This window comes from Ornithorhynchus anatinus, chromosome 3 (assembly GCF_004115215.2).
Source record: "Ornithorhynchus anatinus isolate Pmale09 chromosome 3, mOrnAna1.pri.v4, whole genome shotgun sequence".
NCBI lineage: Eukaryota > Metazoa > Chordata > Mammalia > Monotremata > Ornithorhynchidae > Ornithorhynchus > Ornithorhynchus anatinus.
Genome location: NC_041730.1, coordinates 61,585,283 through 61,610,606, shown reverse-complemented (window position 1 = coordinate 61,610,606; position 25,324 = coordinate 61,585,283). Strand labels below are relative to the sequence as shown.

Below are 25,324 nucleotides of genomic sequence, written 5' to 3'. Positions count from 1 at the left end.
TTTATTTGGTGCCAGCTCTGGGGCAACTCCCTGCCTCCCTTCTCCCTTCCGGCCACCTGGCAGAGTGTGGCACTAAGCAAAAAGAGACCAAGCGAGTGAGCGTGGATGGCTCAGTGCCAACCATCCCCACCGTCATACAGACCACTCAAACACGTGCTTTGCCGGCAGTACGGCATTCCCCTTTTAACCACTGGTATCAGAGCAGGGCTCGCCGGGATTGGCAGAGTGAGGCAGGAAAGGGGCACTTCTGCGCTCAGAAGGTGGTGTGTCCCATTGCCTCCCCTGGGTCTCCGGAGGCTCCCGGTCAGCAGCGACCTCTCGGAGCAGAAAGACGGCTCTCATAATTTGACTGGAAAGCAACGGACTCTCGGCCGTGAGGGTCTTCCACCGGGATTAGCCATTCGGCCTTTGCCATCAGCTGCCCAAAGGCAGCGAATGTTGCCTTCCAAAACCGATGCTCATTTTATTAGTTGTGGGTTGGGAACGTATCTGCTAATTCTGTTGTTCTCTCTCAAGCGAGTTTCCCTACCTCTTTTCACGGCTACTCCCCTACTTGTCCTGTTTGCTCCACATTAGCCTGCCTCCTGACTTTATCCTGCTGTCTTCTTGTAGTGGGATATAGGGTTGGAATTCTGTCCCCCGCTCCTTGACGGGCCTCGGCCTGTCCCACCTCCAGAGCCCCCCGCTCCCCGACGCCATCTCCTTCAAAAAGACTCTCTCGACCTTTGGCAGTACTCCACTTCTTAAGAGCCCTTCGGTTGTCTCTTGCATTTAGGCACTTGTCTTTGCCCATCCTCAATACACGCTGGCGTGTACATGTGCGTATTTCATATCTCCATTATCTCTCTTTCCCCGGCTGGCCCTGGTTAAGAGTGTAAGCTCCTGGGGGGCAGGAGCCGGGTCTGGGAAAAGAGTTCCACGTGGAGTTTCAGGGTCCTCAAGTTGCATTCAGCGGGCTCGGTCGCAGAGTCGATAGGTCCTGCCCTTCCGCTTCCCGTCCGGCAGGATCGTCGACTGGGGAAGAATTTAAAGGGGCGGAGGACCCACGACCATTTTAGGATATGACTCCCGACGCGATTCCTGAGGAAAGGTTTCGGAGTGTCCGGCGGATTTGTGATCCGGCGACCGTCAGATGACTAATGTATCTTGACCTTTTTCTACACGCGGGCAGAAAATGTACGGGATGGGTTGTCACAGGTGGTTCCACCGGTTGAACTTCAAGGGGTTTGGATCCGTTCTCAGACCAGAGGCCTGGACGTTACTAAAGGAAAAGTTTGGGATGCCTTTGGGATGACAGACAAGGAAGGCGACCACCACAACTGTTCATCCCTATGTTCTATTAATAATAATAATAGTGGCATTTGGTAATGCTTTCCGCTAGCTCGGTGTGCAGCAGTAAGAAGCGGCCGCGTAGCCTAGAGGATAGAACGTGGGCCTGGGAGTCAGACCTGGGTTCTAATCCCGGCTCCGCCCCTTGTCTGCCCTGTGGCCTCGGGCAAGTCACTTCACTTCTCTGGGCCTCAATTCCTGCATCTGTAAAATGGGGATTAGGACTGTAAGCCCCACCATGTGGGACATGGGCCATATCCAACCAGATTAGCTTGGACCTACGCTAGCGCTTTGTATGGTTCCTGGCACGTAGTAAGTGCTTAACAAATACCAATTAAGAAAAAAAAAGCTGCAGGGGAGGTTCAGTTCAGTCAGATGGGACACTGTCCCTATCCCACACCACAGGGGTGTTTTACTGTGTGCAGAGCTGTGGGGCTTACAGAACTAAAGGACTGTGGGGAAAATTGGACTGTTGGTTTGATCTAGTAGTAGTGGTTCTTCTGCCCTGAGGTTGACCGGTCCAATTCCAGTGACCCCTGGGTTTTTCAGCAAGTAATTCAATCAGTGGTAGTTACTGAGCACTTACTGTGTGCAGAGCACCGTACTAAACTCTCGGAGTATAATACAGTACAGAGTTGGTAGCCATGTGCCTGCATTGTGCAGACTCTGGCCAGGTGCTCTCCGGGACTCCCGTTCTTTGGTTCCCTCGCCCATCGTGATGTTCATTTTTAAAAAATGCGGCATCTCCCATAGACTGTGCAGATCCTTATTGCCTTGACTATAACCACATTGTGTTTTTTTATCAGTGTATCCGGTTTATCGCCTAACCTAATATCAGCAATGGGAGTCGGCGAGCCCTGGTTTAGGTCTTCAGACGAGACAGTTGTAGCTTTCTCTTCAAGATGCTATAGCGTGATGAAGGATATGCTCAGTGGACGGAATTCTCCAGAAAACATGGTCAATTGGAGCACCTGTGGAAAGCTTCAAATATTTTTGCTGCAGTTGTCGTAGAAATCCTGGACCTTACCAGATTTGCTTCTACGTAGTCCTTACTGTATTCTGGCCGGTGTGGAGGAGGCCTCTAACCACCCCATTCTCATTTATAGTTTTTATTTATTTTTGGTGCTCAGAAGGCGCTTACAAAGTGTCCGGCCCGGTCCCGAATGCTGGAGTAGGTAGAAGCTGATCAGGATAGACAAAGTGCCTGTCCGACATGGGGCTCACAGTTTAATCCCCACTTTACAGATGTGGTAACTGAGGCACAGGGAAGCAAAATGACTTGCCCAAGGACACCCAGCAGATAAGTGGTGGAGCTGGGATTAGAACCCAGGTCCTTCTCACTCCCAGGCCTTTGCTCTTATTTACTAGGCCATGCTGCTTCTCAATTGACAACAATTGGCATTCTCTGTGTAATGCAGCTGAATCTGTTTGGGAGTGGAGCTGTAAAGACCTTGAAAAAGCTAGCTAATGGCAGAAAAGGAGTTCTTGATAAAATACCGTCCTCCCTTTGGCATCCGGGATTCAGCAAACTGATGACATGCATTTGCTTTGTTTTTTTTTGTGGGGGCAGAGTCGGGCTTGAATGTCTGCCTGGCAATGGGATTATTTTTTTGCCTCACAAATGGCAGTTTTGTTCATTCTTATATTGCAAACTGCAATCTGATCTAGTGAGAATTGAATGAGATGATGGGTCTGACTGCTTTAAAATGAATCAACTGCTTGGGTCCAGATCTTTTTCACCAGTGAGCTTTGACTGGTGAGTTGAGAAACACAAGCTGTAAAACAAATCAGTCAATCAGTGGTATTTATTGAGCACCTGGGCAGAGCACTGAATTAAGCACTTGGCCGAGTAATGTGCAGCAAGTTAGCAGACCTGTTCCCTGCCCTTAATAAGCTTACAGACTAGAGGACAACAAAGCAGAGAGAGTAGGATGCAAATAGTCAGTGATATTGAGCAGAGCACTGTACTAAGCACTTGGGAGAGTTCAGAACAGCAGAATTAGGCGACACCTTCCCTGCCTATAAAAGGCTTATAATCACCTTGCACTTCCTCTAATTCAAGAGCTTAGGGTCTGCCTGAATCTTTCTTGGGGCTATTTATAGAATCTGTTGCTCGGTTCTGTTTCTATTCTAGGAATTCTTAGGGAACCTGTTCCAGGGCAGCAGAACCACAGAAGTAGAGGGGCGGGCAGGGAGAGGGAAGAGGCTTTGAAGTGTGAAATGTGTTCTTGGGGCCTAACAGGAACGTGCCTCCCCCTTCCCCCCCCACCCCTCCTTGTTTGTAGAGCAACATTAGTTTCTTCTGCTTGGCCCGATTGGAAAATGAAGGTCAGAGCGAATTCCCAGCCTGAGCTGTTTTGATTTGCCTCACCCACCGGCCCCCCCACCCCAAGGCTCGTTGTTCTACCCCCCGGGGGGCAACTCGGGCAGGCCACTTGCAAGTCTGACCTGCCGAGGAGTCATTTTCACAAGGTAGTGGTGGTGACAAACACTTCTCTGTGCCTCTGTTACTTCATCTGGAAAATGGGGACTGTGAGCCCCAAGTGGGTCAGTCTGGTTACCTTGTATCTACCCCAGCGCTTAGAACAGTGCTTGGCACATAGTAAGTGCTTAACAGATACCGTCATCATCATCATCACTAGGCCACATTGCTTCTTTGTTGGTTGACTGTGCCTGTGCGTCCCCCTAGAGTTTCTTTCACCGGAGGTCACGTCTCCTCCAAGAGGTCTTCCCCGATGAAGCCCTCTTTTCCTCATCTCCCTGTCCCTTCTGCATCATTGGTGCACTTGGATCTGTGACCTTTAGGCATTTGGTATTCTCCAAACCTGCAGCCCTACAGTGATCATTCATATATTTATAAATCATATATTATAAATCATTGATTTACATTAATGTCCGACTCCCCCTCTAGACTGAATATTCGTTGTGGGCAGCGAATGCATCTGCCGACTCTGTATTACATTCTCCCAAGCGCTCAATACAGTGCTCAGCAAATACCACTCATAAACTGAGTGGAGGAGAAAGCCGCGAACTGCCTCTTAAGCATCTCCGGCGGTGACGAAATATATGTTCCTTAGAGGTCTAAAGAAGGGTAGAGCGCTCAATTTTTCTTCTTGTTCTCTCTTTGGCTCAACCAAATGTCTAGGAGAATCACCCTTCACCCTGGGGATCCACCGAGGAGACCCACCTCACTTGTTTCTCTCGAAGTGGAGGGTGAGTTGTTTTTTCCCCTGAGATTCCCTCCAGCAAGTGCTCCCAGGTCCTCCTAAGGCTTTTCCATCGTTTATGGCATTTAACCGCCTACTGTGTGTCAATGTTTTGAGCACTGGGGTATATTCAGGTTTATCAGGTTGGATGCAGTCCCTGTCCCACATTGGATTCACAGTCTAAATTGAAGGGAGGAGGATGTAATCCCCATTTTACAGATTAGGTAACAGAGGCCCAGTGAAGTGATTTGCCCAAGGTCACGCAGCAGGTTAGTGGCAGAACGGGAAACCCAAGTCCTCTGACTCCCAGGTCCATGTTCCTTCCACTAGGCCTGTGCCTCAGTTCCCTCATCTGTAAAATGGGGATTAAGACTGTGAGCCCCACGTGGGACAACCTGATTTCCCTGTGTCTACCCCAGTGCTTAGAACAGTGCTCTGCACATAGTAAGCGCTTAACAAATACCAACATTATTATTATTATTATTATTAGGCCACGCTACTTCTCCGGGCTTAAGGGATAAAGGATGCCCCAGTATGTTTCCCTGCCCCAAACCTCTTGTCGTTGTCACCCTCTTTATCTGGCAAGTACCTTGGTAGACACACTCCCTTCCCACCACACATATAGAGCCCAGATTGTAGCTGTAGAAGAATTCAGTTAGTGATATTTATTGAGCACCTACAGTGTGCAGAGCACAGAACCAAGAGCCAGGGTAAGTGTAGTCACTGGAAGACACGATCCTTGCCCGCACTGAGCTTACAGTCTAGTGCCGGAGGGAGACACCAGATAAATTACATACGGGAGGAAGTAATGGAGTATAGAGCTATCACGTGCCTAAGCTGGGGATGGTGGTTGGGGGCGGTGAGAGTAGCCCAGGTGCTTAAGTGGTGTCAGAGTTCTGAAAAGACTATAGGGTGGGAGGGAAGGAATTGAATCGGGGGAGGCCTTGTAGAGCTGTGATTTTGAGGGCAGGGCTTTTAGGATGGGCAGACCTGTGGTCTGTTGGATTTAAAAGCAGAGGGGAGGGCAGCAGGAAGCGGTCCGTGGTAGGACAGAGGAGGAAGAGGCGTAGGGTGTTGGCATGAGTGGAGCAAAGCTTTTGAGCCAAGGAGGGGTAGGGAGAGGGAATGGATAAGTTGGAGGGAGAGAGCTGATGGATGCTTCGAAGCTGATGGTCAAGGGCTCCCACCTCATATAGCAAGGGTTAGGCAAACTGGTTTAAGTAGGAGGGAGAGAGCTGATGGATGCCTCAAAGCTGATGGTCAACGGTTTCCCCTCGACGTAGCGAGGATGGGCAGCCGTTGGTGATTTTGACATTGGGAAGCAGATGTGCAGAATGATATCTTAGAAAAATCAATCAGTAGTATTCAGAGCACTGTTTTAAGCACTGGGAGAGTAAAGTAGAATTGGTAGACACAATTCCTGACCTCCAGGAGTTTACAGAGTAACGGGGGGTGGCAGACATTATAAAAAACTACGTGCAAGGGAAGCAAACCAAGTGTGGTCAGGAAATGTTTCTGGTAATTCTGTTGCATTGCACTCTCCCAAATGGTTAGTACAGTGCTCTGTGCACAGTATGCGCTCAGTAAATACCATTGATAAGGATGTGTACTTAAGTGCTATGGAGTTGATGGGGGGGGTACCTAAATTCTTTGGGAGAGACTAGTAGCAGAAGTAAGAGGAAGTAATAGTATTAAGCACTTACTGTATTCAGAACTGTAAGCCCGTCAAAGGGCAGGGACTGTCTCTGTTACCGATTTGTACATTCCAAGCGTTTAGTATAGTGCTCTGCACATAGTAAGCGCTCAATAAATACTACTGAACACTGTACTAAGTGCTGGGAGAGAAGACTCAGGTGGGAAGTAGACATGATCCCTGTCCTATGGGAGTGGGGCTCAAGGATTTAAGATAGGGAAAATGGGGGATGAGAGATTACTCAGGGAAGACTTCCTGGAGGAGATTGATTTCTGTAGAGTTTTGAAGATGGGGAGCTGGTCTGTCAGATGTGTAAGGAGGGAGGAAGGGTGGGCATAAGCATGAGGTTGACAGCAGATGAGGTGAGAGTAAAGGGCAGTGAGTAGGTGGTTTGTGTGGGTTAATGGAGGTTATGGGAGCAAAGTGTGTAAGCTGTGGGGGTAGTGGGAGATGAGTGAAGGTAAGAAAGGGGGAAGGAGCTGATTAAATATCTTGAATCTCGTGTGGAGTTTTGCTTGATGCGGAGATGGATGGGCATCCATTAGAGACTCTTGAAAATGAGACATACACAGAACAAATTTTTAGAAGGATAATTTGGGCAACAGAGTGAAGTGTGGACTGGAGATGGGAGAGGCTGGAGGCCGGGAGGTCGACGAAGAGACCGACGCAGCAGTCAGGATGGGATGGGACAAGTGCTCGAACAGTGCGGAAGCCATTTGGATGGAGAATAAGAAGCAAATGCCGACGGTGAGGTGGAGACAGAGTTGACATCATTTAGCAACCGACTCTGCAAGGAGGAGAGAGATGAGTCAGAGATAACACTGAGGTTGCGACCTTGTCAGACAGAAAGGATGGTGGTTTTTATCAACAGATGGAAAAGTCGGAGGGGGAGGGAAGGTAAGTGCAGTTTTAGAGATGCCAAACTTGATGTGGCAGTGGTGGAGATGTCCCGAAGGCTGGAGGAAATACCTAACTGCCGAGAGTGGGAGAGGTCGGAGCTGGAGAGGTGGATTTGCGGGAGTCGTCGGAGTAGAGGTGGTAGTTGAAGTCGGGAGCGGATGACCTCCCGGAGGGAGAATAGAAGGGGACCCAGAAACGAGCATTTTGGGGTCCCCACTCTTAAAGGATGGGAAGCCGGGCAAAGAGACGGAAAAGGAGCGACCTGGGAGACAGGAGGAGAACCAGGAGGGTACCGTGTCAGAGAAGCCGAGGTCGGATAGCATTTCCAGGAGGAAGAGGGTGGGCCACGGTGTCTGAGGCAGCTGAGAGGTCAAAGAGAATTGGGATGCAGTAGAGGCTGTTGGGTTCGGTGATGTCGGAAAAAGCGGTTTCAGTGGAGTGGAAGGTGCGGAGGCCAGATGCGGCGTGTCTAGAAAGGAGATGGAGGAAGAGAGGAGGTGGAAGCAGTGGGAGTAAAGCAGCTGGTTGAAGGAATTTGCACAGGAAAAAATGGTAGGAGGGGGACGGGATGATAACAGGAAGTGCAGTCGACTCAAAGGAGGCCTTCTTAGGATAGGAGTCAACACATTTGGGAACAATTGAAAGCAGAGGGGGACGGAGTCGTTGGACAGTGAGTGGCACTGAGGGCTTACTGTATGCGGTGCACTTGGGGAAATCCAGCACAATGGAGGTAGTAGACCTGAGCTTGCAGTGAGCTTCCAGTCTCCGGTCTTGAAGTGAATTAGAAATGAGAAATGGTAATGGCGAGAGCAGCACTCATTATCTACTGACCCCCTTTTTTTAATAATGGTATTTAAGCACTCACTCTGAGCCAGGAACTGTATTAAACGCTGAGGTAGGTAGAAGCTAAATCAGTTTGTCCCACAAGGGGCTCAAAGAATCCCCATTTTATAGCAAAGGGAACTGAGGCCCAGAGAAGTGAATTGACTTGCCCGAGGTTACATGACAGACAAGTGGTGGATCCTGGATTAGAAGCCACCCCCTCTGATTTGCAAGCCCGGGCCAGGCTGCTTAGAAGCCAGGTCCTTCTGACTCACAGGCCATGGGGGTCCCAAGCGGGTCCAGAGCAGTTGAAAGCTGCGGATCGAGGTTTCAGGAGTGATTCAGCTGTTGCCGACCCGGACGTCGGAGTGAGGGAAGGTTTAGGGAGGGGAACTTTAGAACTGCAAGCAGCTGGCATCCCACCCGGCGTTGTAGACAGCACCCCTCCTTCTGGGATTGAAGCTCCTTGCCTCATGGGCTATTGTCAATTCCCAGACCCCCCAAGGATGGTCTGTGAACCGTCTCTTCAATGCCAAATCCACGTTTAAAAATGGCAGGGGGAGGACGTGGCTTCTGCTGCCATTTCGTTAGCCTACTAGCAGCAAACCGACGACACCGTTGGAAGGAGTAGGAAGGGAAAACCCAGCTGGTACATAGTCCATAATTGAGTCACTCCATCCTCTAATAATAATAATAATAATAGTAATTGTGGTATTTGTTAAGCGCTTACTATGTGCCAGGCATTGTACTAAGCGCCGGGGTGGATACAAGCAAATGGGGTTGGGCGCAGTCATGGAGCTCACATGGAGCTCACATGGAGCTACATGGAGCTCACAGTCTCAATCCCAATTTTACAGATGAGGAAATTGAGGCCTAGAGAAGTGAAGTGACTTACCCAATGTTACACAGCAGACAAGTGGTGGAGCTGAGATTAGAATCCATAACTTTGGCTCTCAGGCCCGTGCCCTATCCACTATTTCATGCTGCTTCAGCACAGGGATGAATAGCTCTCTCAAACATCTATTCAGCCATCTTTGATAATTGAATCTGCTACTCTTAGGAGATACCTATCTGGAGGCAAAAACTTGGATTTTCTGTTGCAGGCTTATCTGTATTCTGGTTCTCAGACTCGATTCGTGAAATATTTTGATTTTTCTGAAGAGCAGTTTTTCCCTCAAGGTCTAAGCGTCTAGCCTGTTTTAACAGTTAAGACATTTCAGGATCACTCTCTCTCTTTTATCTTTATGCAAAATGGACCAGATTCCATGTATCTACCCCGCAAAGCTCTAAGAACTAATAAGAATGTGTTTAAAGCTGTAAGGAAGTAGAATGCCTTTCCCCCTGAAGATAAGGTACCTCTATATTTTGTGGGAGGTGGTTTGGAATTAAAGATCTTGGGTCTACCAATCTTGAATTAAATTTTTTTTTAATGGTTTTTAAGTACTTACTATTCCCCAGGCACCATACTAAATGCTGGGGTGGATACAAGCTAATCAAGTTGGACAAAGTCCACGTCCCACATGGGGCTCACACTAATAATCCCATTTTACAAATGAGGAAACTGAGGCACAGAGAAATCAAGTGGTTTGCCCAAGGTCACACAGCGGACAAGTGGCAGAGCTAGGTTGAGAACCCAGGTCCTTCTGACGCCCAGGCCTGTGCTCAAAGTATAATCCACTAGAACCCAAACACAAGTTTTAAAAAATTTAGGATTAGAAAGCCCCGTATTATGCTTTGACACATTTCTCTGGGCCAAAGTGTTTCTTCGTCATCATCATCATCAGCGGTATTTATTGGGTATTTTACTGTGTGCAGAACAGTGTAGTAAGCACCTGGGAGAGTACAGTACAACAGAGTCGGTAGACACATTCCATGCCCACAACAAGCTTGCAGTGTAGAGGGGGAGACGGACACTATTGTGTTTAAAGATTGTTAGGTATTTTGAAAAAATAAATTTTCTCCATCCTTATTGGGCTTCTGGTTGTCAGTTTGGTGGCAAATCCTCTATCAGTGAGAGAGTTTGCAGTTCCTCGTGGTTTGACAAGCGGAAATGTTGCTAAAGTCAGTGTTCCATGTCATTGGTTTGTTCTTGCTGAAATGAGTATTGTAGCAGGCTCGGTTTTTAAAACAGGATTCAATTTATCACCTGAAACATCCTGAGGCGTTTTCATGAATCAAAGCCTACTGCACTGTGGGTAAAGAGCCACATTACATATGCATCTGCCTGATTCAACCCAATCTCGGTGAAATAATTGGCAGCGGGCTTGAACGGACAATGGCGTTTGTAAACGGTGACTTTTCGAAGGACTCCATTTAGCGAACGGCACCTCTCTATGAGCCGTCCCCTATAAGATTATCATTTGACTTGAGGTAATTTAACTTGGAAGGACCGCCCAAGAACGATCGACTGTTACCACCCTAATTAAAGTAAAAGCCGATCGGTGTATTAGTATGGGCCGCGTGATTCATTAATACAGCAAGCCCATGGGTGTGTCTGTTATTTCTCCTTTGATGGAATTTGAAAATGGCATATTAACTATTGCACAGCACCCGAATATTAGTGGTAAAGTAACCCAGTTAAAAGACGAAACCTTCCTACGCATCCCTATTGTTGCCAGACGCTGGAAAGTCAACTTCCCTGACCCTAGAGTTAGTAGAACGGAAGCCCAGGGTTTTTCAGATCAGTACAAAGCAATCGGTTGGCCGTGTTCGTCGAGCGCTTTCTGTCGGAAGAGCACTCTGTTCTAAGCGCTTGGGAGAGTGCGGCAAAGAAGAGGTGGTGGATGCGGGTCTCGCCCATCAGGAGCTTACAGTCGAGGGGGTGGAGACGGACGTTAATAAGAACAAATAAATCACGGAGGTGTATGTAAGTGCCGAGCGGGGCCGGGGGAGGGAGGGTAATAAAGGGTACAAATACAAATGCAAGGGTGACGCAGAAGGAAGTAGAAGGGGAAATGCGAGGAGTTGGTTCTGTTGTTGGATTGAGGTCTGTGGATCGTGTAATGGTGGCTTTCGAAAGCATCCCCCTGCCTCCCGGACGGGAATTCTGATAGACTGCAATCTGAGGCTCAGCCTAAACAGAGCAATGAATGCAGGGGACTCATTCCTTTGTTGGGCCCGAACTAACTTCTGGGGCTATCTAAGCCTGGTTTCCCTGACTCCGTCCTTTTCTGGTTCTCCTCCTACCTCTCTGGCCGCTTTTGGTTACTGGTTTTTGCTGGCCCCTTCTCCGCCTCCCCATCCCCTAAATGTGGGCGGGGGTCCCTCAAGCTTCGGTTCCGGGTGCCCTCGCACCCCCACTTCCTTTGCAAACTCATTCATTCAATTGTATTTACTGAGCGCTTACTGTTTTTCGGAGGACTGGACCAACCCGATTTGCTTGTACCCATACCAGCATTCAGTACAGTGCGTGGCACATAGTAAGCATTTAACAAATACCAGTGTATTAAGCGCAAGGGAGAGTACAAAATGCCAATAAACAGATACAATCCCTGCCCACAATGAGCTTACCGCCTAGCTACTCATTTACTCCCAACGCATCATCTTCCGTCTCTATGGGGGGCGATTCCCGAAACTGCATCTTCGGCCCTGACTTCACATTTCGTCCTACCTTTAGCACAGGATGTTCTGCTGGCATCCTAGACTTAACCTCTCCAAAACAAAACTCCTCTTCCCACCAAAACCCCGTCTTACCCCAAACTTTTCCGTTACTGTAGACAACACCACCAACTCTCCTGCTTCAAAGCTTATAACCGTGGCGTGTCCTTGACTCATCTCTCATTCGACCCCACAGCCTGTCACCAGATCCTGTCGGTTGTTCCTTCACAACACCTCTAGAGCCCATCCCTTTGCCTCCACCCAAACTGCTACCAAGGTGGGGCAAGCACTTCTCCTCTCCCACCTTGACTACTACATCAGCCTCCTTGCTGACATCCCTACCTCCTGTCTCTTCCCTCTCCAGCTCATACTCCATTTTGCTGCACAGATCTTTCTTCCAGAAAATCAGCGGTGTGTTTTGAGAAGCAGCGTGGCCTAGCAGATGGAGCACGAGCCTGGGAGGCCGAAGGACCTGGATTCTAATCCCGGCTCCGCCGCTTGTCGGCTCTGTGAACTTGGGCAAATCGCTTCTATGGGCCTCAGTTCCCTCGTCTGTAAAATGAGGATCAAGACTGTGAACCCCATGTGGGACGTAGACCGTGTCCAACTCTGTATCTACCCCAGCGCTTAGGGTGCCTGTCACGTAGTAAGCGCTTACTTAAATACCATAAAAAGAGTTCAGTCCACACCTCCCCTTTCCTCCAGACTGCCTGCCCACCTCCGCATCAAACAGAAACTCCTTACCATCGGCTTTAAAGCACTCAATCAGCTCGGTCCCTCCTACCCTTCCTTGCCGATCTAGTACAACCCAATCCCTACGCTCTGCTCCTCTCTTGCTGACCTGTTTCCTCTATCCCGGTCTCGTGTGTCTCACCGCTGACCCCTTGCCCCGATCCTGCCCCATAGCCTGGAATTCCCTCCCCCTTCATATCTAACAGACCTCCTCTCTCCCCATCTTCAAAGCCCTACTCAAATCACATCTCCAAGAAGTCTTCCCCATCTAGGTCCTCATTTTCTCCAACTCCCCCTCCCTTCTCTGCCGCCTAGGCACCAAGGGCCTGTTCCCTTTTAAGCACTTTGATAATCACCCCTCCCCCAGCCCCACAGCATCTAGGGAGTTATCCGCCTCAGTGACATCCCAGCCTCCCATCTCCCCCTACTCCAATGGGTTCTTCCCTCTGCCGCATGGATCATTTATCGACAAAAACGTTCAGTTCTTATCTTCCCCACTCCTCAACAGCCTCCAGTGGCTGCCCATCCACCTTTGCATCAAACAGAAACTCCTTCCCATCAGCTTTAAAGCACTGTCAGCTTGCCTCCTCCTACCTCACCTCACTACAGTCCAGCCCGCACATTCTGCTCCTCTAGCGCCAGCTTACTCACTGTGCCCCTATCTCATCTGTTTTTGCTGCCGACCCTTACCCATGTCCTTCCTGTAGCCTGGAACTCCCTCCCCCTCCATATTCATTCATTCGTTCATCATTTAATCGTAGTTATTGAGCGCTTACTGTGTGCAGGGCGCTGTCCTAAGCGCTTGGAAAGTACCATTCGGATACAGCAGACCCCACCACTCTCCCCACCTTCACAGTACAATTAAGGTCCCATCTTCTCCACGAGGCCTTCCCCAACGAAGCCCTCGCGTTCTCCCTACTGTGTCATCTATGCACTTGGATCTGTGACCTCTGCACATTCGATACTTACCCCACAGCGCTCACGTACATATCTTTATATTATAATTAATTTATATTATTGTCTGTCTCCTCCCGCCCCGCCCCATAAGCTGTAAGCTCATTAGGGGCAAGGAGTGTGTCTACTGACTCTGTTGTAGTGGACTCTCCCAAACATCAGTGGTACATAAGCACTTACTATGTGTAAAGCACTGTACTTTGCACATAGTAAGTGCTTAAATGCCATTGATTATCCATCTGTAATCATTTTAGTGTTGGTCCCCCCCTATTTTGTAAACTGCTTGTGGACAGGGATAGTATATACCTACTCTTCTCTACTTGTATTCTCCCAAATGATCAGTACAGTGCTCTGCACACAGTAAGTATTCAATAAATACCTTTGTTATAGGCACGTTGTGTTGCACGTTCTTGGTTGACTCAGGGAGTTGCAAGGGTTTGTTCATTGAACTGGCTAGCAGATATGGAGGAACGTGTGCATTTCCGTGTCCCTCACCAGAAGGTGCCCTAGCAGCCATATCTGCTGAGCCTCCAGCAGATGGAATGGAGCTTGGTCTGCCCCAAGGTGAGGCTTCCCCCTGGGCCCGTGCAGGGAAGCAGCTTGGCCTAGTGGAGAGAGCACAGGCCTAGGAGTCGAGAGGACCTGAGTTTTAATCCCAGCTCTGCCCCTTGTCTGCGGCGTGACCTTGGACAAGTCACTTCACTTCTCTGGGCCTCAGTTCCCTCATCTGAAAAATGGGGATTAAGACTTTGAGCCCCGGGTGGAACCAGGACTGTGTCCAACCTGATTAGCTTGTACCTATCCAAGTGCTTACGGCAGTTTCTGGCACATAGTGTTTACCAAATACTTTTTTATTATTGTTGTTATTTTTATGCAGGGCTCTTGACTAGTAAAGATCACATTTTCTTTCCAAATTTATTGATTCAGTTGGGTTAATGCAGGTAAACACTTTCCCTCCAACAAAGCAGCATGGCCTAATGGTTAGAGCATGGGCCTGGGTTCTGATCCGCCACTTGTCTACTGTGTAACCTTGGGCAAGTCACTTCACTTCTCGGGCATCAGTTACCTCATCTGTATGGGGATGAAGACCGTGAGCCCCATAAGGGAAATGGACAGTGTCCAACCTGATTACCTTGTATTTACCCCAGTGCTTAGTACAGCGTTTGGCACATAGTAAGTGCTTAAAAATACCATAATTATAATCGTGATAGTTATTATCATGCAGGGGTCTACTCTAGTAAAGTTAATGCAGTTAAACACTCCCCCTCCAACAAGCTGTCTCCCTTTCGTTTTGTTTCCCTTCACTTCCCCAAGAATCCTATTTAACTTTACAACCAAGGTGGCGTTCCTTCCTCTCTTCTGAACCTTCGTTATTAAAATCTTTGTTAGTCAATCAGTCGCATGTGTTGAGCACCTGTTACGGAGTTCACGATCGAATGGGGAGGGGCAATGCAAAAAAATTCTGACAGAGGAAGAATAAATGGTTGTCGTAATTCTATTCGTTGAGGCCGTCAAAGGACAGCTGAGTAGTGCTGTGCAAAGCACATGGAAGGTGATGTTCACGAAACATTTTCTGCCCACAAGCAGCTTATTCTCCAGTGAGGGAGGCAGGTAGAGAAATATCAAACGTGCACATTACACCCAAGTACCGAGGAGGGGCACAAGTAAATACATACGCCCAAGAGGTGGCTGATGGGTTGATTAGATTCAGGTTTCAGATATCTAGTCGGGAAGGGCTCATTGAAGGAAGGCGGAGTCTTAGGAAGGCTTTGAGGGTTGGGAAAGCTCTGCGGAGGGGAAGATGTTCCGGTCCATGGGAATGATGTGAGTTGGGGATTGGAGGTGAGTAAGACGAGGAAGTGCAGCGAGGAAGTGGGTTTGGATGAGCGATGGTGAGCAAGGGACTAGCAGCAAGTAGAGAATTGGTCATGAAAGATTGAGGGCAGCTGGTGGAGAGAGCAAGCCTTGAAACCATTTGGGACAAGTTTTCACTTCATATGGAAGGGAGAATTAAGTAACCCTCGGAGGTTTTTGAGGAGTGGGGAACTGTGCATCACTGAAAGGCTCTTCACGGTGATATGTGAAGATCCCTCCAGCAACCATAGACTGGAGGCATGGAAACCAGTGAAGAGGCTGGTAGAGTCGTCGTCGTTGGAGAAAAATGGCTCTGTCAAAGCCTCTGATTAATATCCTGTTTCAGTTTTGCCACACCTCTCTTTGAACTGGACATTACTGGCCTCTTTTATGGCACCAGTACCGATGATACTAATAGCTGAGGGTCTGTGTGTGCAGTGCACTGTACTGAGTAGTTGGGAAGTACAAGACACAGTTGAGATATGCCTGGTGCACAAGGCGCTCGTACTCGAATGGGGTGACGGATGCAGAAATGTTTATAAAGAGGGTAATTAGAGTCAGTAATACATAAACTTGAAATAAACATACACCTGCTTAGGGTGGGTATAAATATGTTCATAAGTGCTAGAGATGATTGATGGGTTTTATGACTTAGAGGGTTGGCAATTAGAGATTAATCTGGGGGAAATGGGGTTTTAGAGTGCTTTGGATATAGGGAGGGCCACGGCCTATCAGATTTAGGGAGATAGAATTGAGTGTGAGGTCCAATTGGAAGGTGATATGGTGAGGAACCAACAGAGCGATCTAGTGGGGGAAGAGAGCAGAATAGTGAAGGTGGGATGAGTTAATGGAGAACTTTTAAGATGGTGAGGAGTTTCCTATTGGAGGCAGAGGGAAACCGGAAGCCAGTGGAGGGTGTGAAGGTGAAGAAAATACGGACCAAGATGCTTCAAAAAAAAGTTTCACACAGTACTAGCCCTAGCGTCGTGAGTGGTGGCAGACTGAAAGATGCAGGGAGGTCCCAGGGAAATGGAAAAATTCCAAAAGCTGCAATAAGGGAAGGGGGGTGGGAGAGAGAGTTTCTACAGTCAAGGGAGGGATGGAGTGGGAGGAAACGAGGTTACCTGAAGGCCAGTCGGAGTTGCCAAGGAGAAGTCCGTGCGGCCATTTTCCTTCCAATGAAGTAAAATGAAAATTGGCCACCCCGTCATGGAACCTCTCTGACTCATAAATGCATTAATGTAGCTGTATTACTCACCTGTAATTGAGTTGACAGTTGAGGGTAATTTTGGTAGCAATAGAGATCTGACTTTCCTTCGGGAACCAATCCCCCATTTATGACATCATTCCCAGAACATTATAACCAAGTTAGACTGTACAGTATGGAAGTTAGTCCATCCACAGTATTCCTCCAAAATTAAATCGTTAAGGTGAGGCCATGCTCGCCATAGCTGTGGTCTCAATCATTTTTTATTTTTTGTGGTATTTGTTAAGCACTTACTTTGTGCCAGGCACTGTACTAAGCGCTAGATGCAAGATAATCATGTTGGACACAGTCTCACACGGAGCTCACAGTCTTAACCCCCCTTTTACAGATAAGGTATCGGAGAAACAAAGAAGTTAAGTAACTTGCCTGGGATCACACAGCAGATAAATGGTGGAATTGGGATTAGAACCCAGGTCCTCTGACTCCCAGGCCCAGATTCTTTCCACTGGGCCCAGTTGCTTCCAGGTGTTAGGCTGGTTAATAATAATGTTGGTATTTGTTAAGCGCTTACTATGTGCAGAGCACTGTTCTAAGCGCTGGGGTAGATGCAGAGTAATCAGGTCGTCCCACGTGAGGCTCACAGTTAATCCCTATTTTACCGATGAGGGAATTGAGGCACAGAGAAGTTAAGTGACTTGCCCAGAGTCTCACAGCTGACAAGTGGCAGAGCCGGGAGTCAAACTCATGATCTCTGACCCCAAAGCCCAGGCTCTTTCCACTGAGCCACGCTGCTTCCCTTCATTGGTTAGAGCCAATGAATTAGAGCCAGTGAGTTAGGGCTTTTCTTATGTGGGTAGGTGGGCCTTCCCCCTGGACCACTGAGCTGCTGTCCTTGCGCTCTTCTCCCTCCCCCGTCAAGTTGGCCACCATACCGATCACTACAAGGATCTCAGGTACTCTCCTACCTGAACAGCAGGAGTCAGATTTTCTCCTCTGAAACTCCCTCTAATCCCTTCTCCAGGAGCGGGGCCAATGTTCGCTTCCCTCTGCTGTCCCACCTTGCCCTGCAACTTAAAGGAGGGGACTGGACTTGGGGGTGAGGACACACCATGTCCTGCGCCTTTTCCAGAACTCGACTGAAGAATGTGAGACCCAAAGGAGCGCCACAGTTGGGTCGGCCAGGCGGCCCACCCAGCTCGGAATTGTTTCCCACAGTGGTGTCGGAAGACTCACCCTCCTCGCCATGCAGACTTAGAGTTTTATCGGGTTACAAGTCCTAGTGCTTCCCTTGCTCTAGCAACCCATTGTTGATTCATTATCTGTGGATATGTCTACTCCCCTCATGAACCTACTGATTTTTCCAGCCCGCTCAACTTCTGAGAACCAATTTCATGTACTTTGTGCCTCCTGAGGGAGAAAAATATTTATTTCCGTGGCTCTAAACCTATTGTACCACTCTGAGAGTTCATCGGGCTTCCCTTCATCCCGCTGTTGCCTCTCCGTTCTCCTGGAGTCCAGCTGATCGAGTCCGGCTCTCCATCTTGAGGGATGCGATACACCAGCTCTTAATGTTTTTCCTCTCTTCCCCTCTCCACTATTTCATAAACGCTTACCACTGGTGTTCCCCTGTAATCCTTGTTTTTCTGGGTAACATCCACCTTCCCCATTAAGCATAATAGCCTAGTGGATAGAGCACAGGCCTGGGAATTGGAAGGATCTGGGTTCTAAACCTGGCTCCAGCACTTTCCTGCTGGGTGACCTTGGACAAGTCGCTTCACCTCGCTGGGCCTCAGTACCCTCACATGTAGAATGGGGGTTAAGACTGTGAACCCCCTATGGGACAGAAACTGTCCAGCCTGATTAGCCTGGAACTACCCCAGCGCTCAGTACACTGGCTGGCATATAGTAAGCGCTTAACCAGCGCCATTAAAATAATCCAGAAAACAAACCAGCAACAGAAAAAGCCTTACTCTTCAAAGTCATTCAGTTAGTCGTATTAACTGTGTGCGTACTGTGTTCAGAGCACTGTACTGAGCCGTTGGGAGAGTTGAATCTATCCATTGGCCAGGTGGGCCTCCTTGAGTGGTTAATCCCCATCTGGTCCAGTCCTTTGGGATGGTATTCCACCATTTTACATCTGATGTCTGAGCCCCTCACAGCTCAGTGAGTTTCTGGGGCTGTTTATCGGTAACAATTCAAGCTCTCTGACTCAGAAGATATTCTTAGGCCCTCTCTAGGCATGTACTCTTATAGGCGTGTGAAGCAGTGTGGGCTAATGGGTAGAGTATGGCCCTCGGGGGCAGAAGGACCTGGGTAGAAATCCCGCCACATATCTGCTGTGTGACACTGGGCAAGTCACTTCACTTCTCTTTGACTCATTACCTCATCTGTAAAATGGGGGTTAAGATTGGGAGCCCTATGTGCATCTACCCCAGTACTGTGTGCTTTGCACACAGAAGGTGTTTTAACAAATACCATAAAAAGAAGAGTCCCCTAGTACATACCATTTAAGTGACAATACACGTCTTATTAGAGTATCGAAAACTGGGGGTCACTGCTGCCCATTTTAAACCCTTGCAATGAAAAATGGCGCAAATCATCATCCATGGTATTTGAGTGCTTACTGTGTGGAGTACTGTACTAAGTCCTGAGGAGAGCATAGCACATCAGAATGGGTAGACATGTTCCCTGTCCATAACAAGCTTACAGTCTAGAGGGGGAGACAGGCATTAATATAAAATAATTTGTAATTCATAGATACGTACTTAAGTGCCATGGGGCTGAGGGTGGGGTGGGTATCAAATGCCCAAAGGGCATATGTAGATGATGCAGAAGGGAGAGGGAGTGGGGAAAAGAGGGGTTAATCGGGGAAGGCTTCTTGGAGAAGATGTCCCCTTGAACATGGACTCAGAGATCTCTTGGACTTCCATGTGAGTCAGGGTGGCATCTAGAAGGCCAGAGTGCTACCGACAGGAGTGGAGCATAAAGGGAAGTGTTAGGCCCCATCCTTTGGGCAAGGAAATTGGACCTGGCAGAAGGAAGGACTGGAGACATCGTGAATCGAAGAAGTACTGTTTGTTGGGATAAGGGAAGTTGAATAGAAATGGAAAGCATGTTGACAAGTATTTGGTGAGTGAAATTGCTCCGATGCTAAGGTCCTGGCCAAAATTAGTCACAAGAGAAAGTTTTTGGAAGATGTAGTTTTCCCTCCCAGCATCCTTAATAATAATATTAAAAATAATGTTGGTATTTGTTTAGCGCTTACTATGTGCAGAGCACTGTTCTAAGTGCTGGGGTAGATACAGGGTAATCAGGTTGTCCCACTTGGGGCTCACAGTCTTAGTCCCCATTTTACAGATGAGGTAACTGAGGCACAGAGAAGTGACTTGCCCACAGTCACACAGCTGACAAGTGGCAGAGCTGGGATTCGAACTCATGACCTCTGACTCCCAAGCCCAGGCTCTTTCCACTAAGCCAAGATCTAAGGCGTGCTGGTGGCCCTTCACAGCGGCCGCCTTACATTTTCTTTCCTGAAAGATGGTTTGGCAGTGGCTCCTGACTTTTTTCAGTGGGGTGAGGGAGGTGAAGGAGGGGGGGTCCACTAAAGCACTTGCACACAGTAAGCGCTCAATAAATACAATTGAATGGTAATATGCCGTTGCTTTGGTGTCGCAGTTGAAGTGACAGTTGGGGACAAACTGGGGAGAATTAGAAATGAGTCAGGGGAAGGGTCCAGGAGATGTGATTATCAGAGGGGGTGGCAGGTGGGAGAGCTGAAGTCTTTTAAAGTCAGTGTGTGTGCAAGGGGAGGAGAAGGTAATAATAATGTTGGTATTTGTTAAGCGCTTACTATGTGCCGAGCACTGTTCTAAGCGCTGGGGTAGACAAAGGGGAATCAGGTTGTCCCACGTGGGGCTCACAGTCTTAATCCCCATTTTACAGATGAGGGAACTGAGGCACAGAGAAGTTAAGTGACTTGCCCACAGTCACACAGCTGACAAGTGGCAGAGCTGGGATTTGAACTCATGAGCCCTGACTCCAAAGCCCGTGCTCTTTCCACTGAGCCATGCTGCTTCTCCAGTGTTGTGGGAGCTCCAGGTAATGGGGTGGGATGAGCAAGAAATCGGGGGGAGGAGCCTTGAGAATGAGGCACAGTGATAAGGTTAGCGTGAGAAGAACAAAGAGTCCTGTGAAGACAGACGGGTCCCACCTTACCTATCTGCTCTGTCTCTCTCCATTGTTTCCCAACTTGGCTCCTCCCCAGTAAACCCTCTAGCTGGGCCTAACCCTCCGACTCTTCCTACTCCTTCCCCTCGCTCACCCTGTTTTCCCAGCCTGGAGCTTCCTCCCTCCCTCCCTTCTGTGGTCAGACACACCACAGCTCTTCCCACACACAGACACCTCCGAAAATCTCTCTAGACTGTAAGCTCTTTGTGGGCAGGCTGTGTATCTCCCAACTCTGTTGTAGGGTACTCTCACAAACGCTTAGCGCAGTGCTCTGCACTCAGTAAGCGTTCAGGAAATAGCATTGATGACGATCGCACATCCTCTAACAAGCTTTCTCCAGTGAATTTCCCAGTACCAAGAGTCATATCATCCCTACAGTCAACTCGAACACATATGAATTTATTTACACTTGTGTCTATGCCATTTCAATTTTATTTGTTTTGACAGCTCCAGTTGTAAATATTTTTATGTTCGTTGCCTCTGCCAGGGCTCTTTTTGTCTGCAGGGAACATGTCATTTTGTTACGCTACAATTCCCAATCGCTTAAAACAGTGCACCGTACCGAGTGGATGCTCAGTAAATGCCGCTGCTATAGTTGAGTAGGCAGGGAATGTGGCTACCAACTCTTGTTTGTTTTGGACTCTCCCAAGGGCTTAGTTCAGTGCCCTGCATAGAGAAGGTGCTCAGTGAATACCACTGAATGAAGGAATGAGTGAGCGAGAAAGGAGAAAGGCTAACAAGAAGAGGACAAGGGAACCTTAGGTAAAGAATCAATCTTCCGAGTTTTGTTTTTAGGCGATCACTTCGGCTGCCAAGAAGAGACACATTTGGTTTGAGGTCTCGGACTGTTGAAAGTACGATTCCTTTTCTTAACTATAATTTTGTTTAATGGTCAGTCCTCCCTGTCCCCCCCCCCCCCCCGACCCAAGGAAGGTAGTAACTCTGGGATAAAAGGTACACATTTTACCAGGAAACAAGTCTTCATTGGCCATTAAATGAATGCCAAGCACTTTTAATGTTGCACACTACAGAATAAGTAGTGAATCTTTAAAATTTCGAGTTGGCCTCCCCAATTTTTAGCCTCCATCCCTGACCTCCTCCCTTGCCTCATTGATAATTATTGAGGGCAGACACTTAGAAATACATTTCCATTCCTGACCATAAGGAGCTCAAACCTAGGAGAGGAAAAACAAGCTGTATAAACGAATACTATTCTATCATCAGACATTTTCAGCATTAAAACCGGTGTTGTTCACAAGGATAGTTTAGCACAACGAAGCAAATTCTGTCTGTCTTTTCCCCTGGTGACCCAAGACTCCACTAACCGTAGCCTCTAAGTGTTCTGACGTTTCTGAAGTTACAAGATGGTGGGGGAAAGCCTGAGGCTACAGTCTTCAAAGCAGCCTGGCCGCAAGAATGGGGAGTTTGGGCTGCTTCTCCTTTACGCAATGCTCCGATCCTGATGGAGAGCTGGAGCTTTGAACCATAACGGCAGGTGGCAGGAGGAGATGACAGTAATAGGAATAAAAAAAAAAAGAATAATTGTAACATTTTTGCCTTGTACTGTGCCTAGCGCTGTATCAGATACAAGATAATCAGGGTAGACACAGACCCTGTCCCATGTAAGGCTCCCAGGCTCAAGGGATGAGAGAAGGGGTCTGTTTTTTCAGCAGAAGAAACAGGCGGAGAAGGTTTGTGATTTGCTCAGGATCACAAAGTAGGCAAGGGCAGAAGTGGGGTGAGAACTCAGGTCCTCTGACTCCTAGGCCTATGATCTACTAGGCCATGCGGCTTTGTCAAGTGAGAGGTCTGAAGCCAAGGAGGTCTTAGGTAGCCCTGCCCCAGCCCACAATTCCAACTCTTGTTCTCTTTTCTGTCACCTCCTCTCCCCTCCACTCAGCCCCTCAGAGAAACTTAACTAGTACTTAGCTCATATTCCCTTCCCTCTTTTGGGACCCTGTGGTGACTCAGTGTCATATTTCCTTAAGCGCTGCTATAGAAGAGAGAATCGCATTGTTCAGAATCTCCAGTCACATTGCTCCTAAAAAGACCATTATCGTTACCGTGTAGGATATTTATGTTACTACTACTATTTCAATTGCAGTTGGATCCCTTGTTTGTGCCTACTGTCCTCTTCAAGTTTTGGGGCAAAACCAAAATATAAATAGAGGGATCTTTTTGACTCTAGAAGCCCAAAGTCTGTTTTAAGAGGAATAGCAGTCTTAGCTTGGAGGTGTAAACAGTTGCAGACATAGTGATGTGGAGATACTAGACAAGATTTTCATGTGAATTATGGTGAAAATTAAGATGTATGTTTTCAAAAAAATATATGAAAGTATATTAGTGTTTTCTACAAAGCTCAATCTTAGCTCATGTCTTCTCCCTTTTTTATTTAGTTGAGGTGTTCAATTTGTTACCACACCGGTCATTTCCATTATTACTTAGACACAGGTCATTTCTATTATTACTTAGACTGTGAGCCCCATATGAGACAAAGACTATGTCTAGCCAGTTTAACTTGTATCTACCCCAGTGTTTAGATCAATGCTTGACACATAGTTAAATGTTTAGCAAATATCATAATAATAATGACAATAGGCTGATGTAAGTGGATGGGAGTGACTGCAGAATCAAGTGGCAAGGAAATAATTCATTCGTATTTACTGAGCACTCACTGTGGGCAGAGCACTCTACTAAGTACTTGGGAGAGTACAATACACCAATAAACAGACACATTCCCTACCCACAACAAACTTGCAGTCTAGAGGCAGGGAGACAGAATCGAGGATAAAAGGGAGGAACAATGCCCCTAAACCACAAATCCACCACCTCAAATCATTAGGACCCGGGTTCTAATCTCATCTCTGCCACTTCTCTGCTGGTGACCTTGGGAGAGTCATTTAAACTTCTCTTGTCTTCAGTTTCTCGAGCTGTAAAATGGGGATTCAGTACTTGTTCTTTCCACCTCCCTCCTTAAATTGTGAGACCCATTTAAAAATAAATTAATAGTCTATCATATTTAAGTGCTTTCTGTGTGCAGAGCACTGTACTAAGAGCTTGGGAGAGTCCATCACAATAGAATAATAATTATATCTGTGAAGCACATAGTGTGTGCCAGGCACCGTATTAAGTGCTGGGGTGGATACAAGTAAATCGAGTTGGACACAGCCCCTGTCCCACATAAGGCTTACAGTCTCAATCCCCATTTTACAGATGAGGTAACTGAGGCACAGAGAAGTGAAGTGATTTGCCCGAGGTCACACAGCAGACATGTGCCAGAGCTGAGATTAGAATCCATGATCTTGTGACTCCCAGGCCCGTGATCTACACACTACACCATCCACATAGCAGACTCATCCCCTGCTCACAATAAAGGGAATAAAGGGAGGAAGTCAGGGTGACGCAGAAGAAAAGGAGGGTTTAGTCAGGGAAGACATCTTGGCGGAGATGTGCCTTCAATAAGGCTCTGAAGTGGGGAAAACTAATTGAATATCAGATCTGAAGAGGGAGGGGGGTTCCGGGTCAAAGGCAGGATGTGGCGAGAGGTCGGTGGCAAGATAGACAAGATCCTGTGTACAGTGAGTAGGTTGCCATTAGAGGAACAAAGTGTGCAGCCTGGATTATAGTAGGAGAGGAGTGAGGTGAGGTAGGAGGGGGCAAGGTGATTGAGTGCCTTAAAGCTGACGGTAAGGAGTTTCGGTTTGATGCGGAGGTGAATGGGCAACCACTGGGGTTTCTTGAGGACCTCATGGACTGGTGGTTTTTGTAGAAAAACGATCTGGGCAGAATGTGAAGTATGGACTGCAGTGGGGAGAGACAGGAGGCAGGGAGGTCAGCAAGGAGGCTGAAGGCAGGATAAGATAAGCACTAGGATTAACACTAGTAGTTTGGATGGAGAGGAAAGGGCAAATTTTATTGATGTTGTGAAGGTCGAGCCAATAGGATTTAGTGATGGGTTGAAAGAGAGGAGCCAAGTTTTCCTATGGGTTCATGAGACAAGAAGGAAGGTGGTGCGGTCTACCTTGATGGGAAATACAGGGTTTGTGCCCCAAGATCAGGTTCAGTTCAAGTGCTTACTACATACCAAGCACAGTACTAAGCACTTGGGTAGATACAAGTAAATCAGGTTGGACGCAGTCCATGTCCTACATGGGACTCACAGACTTAATCCCGTTTTACAGATGAGGTCACTGAGGCACAGAGAAGTCAAGTGATTGCCCAAGGTCACGCAGCTGACAAGTGGCAGAGCTGGGATTAGCACCTAGGTCCTCTGGTCCCAGGTCCTGGCTCTTCCATGAGGCCATGCTGTTTCTCAGAGTTATAACATAAATTTCTCATTTTGTTTGGGGTTTTTTTTTTTTTGAACAAAAGACTGATATTTTGAGAGAATGAGCTGTGACTTTGATATAAATTGTAAACTTGGTTCTAGTAGTGGTGTATGATAAGGTAAAGCCCAAAATGTACTTATGCTAATGTAAGCGCTCGCCCTTGGTCCATAACTTCATTTTGCTGGAGGCGATGTGGCTTTCAAAGGACTGACCCCTAGGCTAGCCAATAGAGATTAGCGGCATTCCACAGATCTCATATAGGGATCACAACTGCTCTAAATTTACGCTCCTCCTTACCGCCCTGTCCCAGGTGTGCTGTACGTCACACCTAATGCAGCAGATGAAGAAATCACCATACTGATCTTATTCTTGCATTTTTTTTTTGCATGAATTGGGAGAACCGTTCATTTTTCCGCTCAGCCAAACTGGAAAATCGACAGCACAGTTGACTTAACTTTTTATTTGAATAAACCCA

General features: G+C 47.7%; 1 protein-coding gene across 8 annotated transcripts in view; it reads left to right on the top strand.

Moving 5' to 3' along the window:
• Positions 1 to 25,324, top strand: part of UBAP2 (ubiquitin associated protein 2) — a 129,342-nt gene that overhangs the window by 15,107 nt on the left and 88,911 nt on the right. For 3 of the 8 annotated variants that reach the window (XM_029059026.2, XM_039911487.1, XM_029059020.2), the window contains exon 1: positions 4,524 to 4,542. The exons of 2 other annotated variants lie outside the window; for them this stretch is intronic. The gene's annotated coding sequence lies outside the window, so the exon portion shown is untranslated. Of the gene's footprint in view, positions 1 to 4,523; positions 4,543 to 25,324 lie in introns of those variants that run through there. 3 more of the 8 variants (XM_029059022.2, XM_029059019.2, XM_029059025.2) reach the window with 1 other exon arrangement.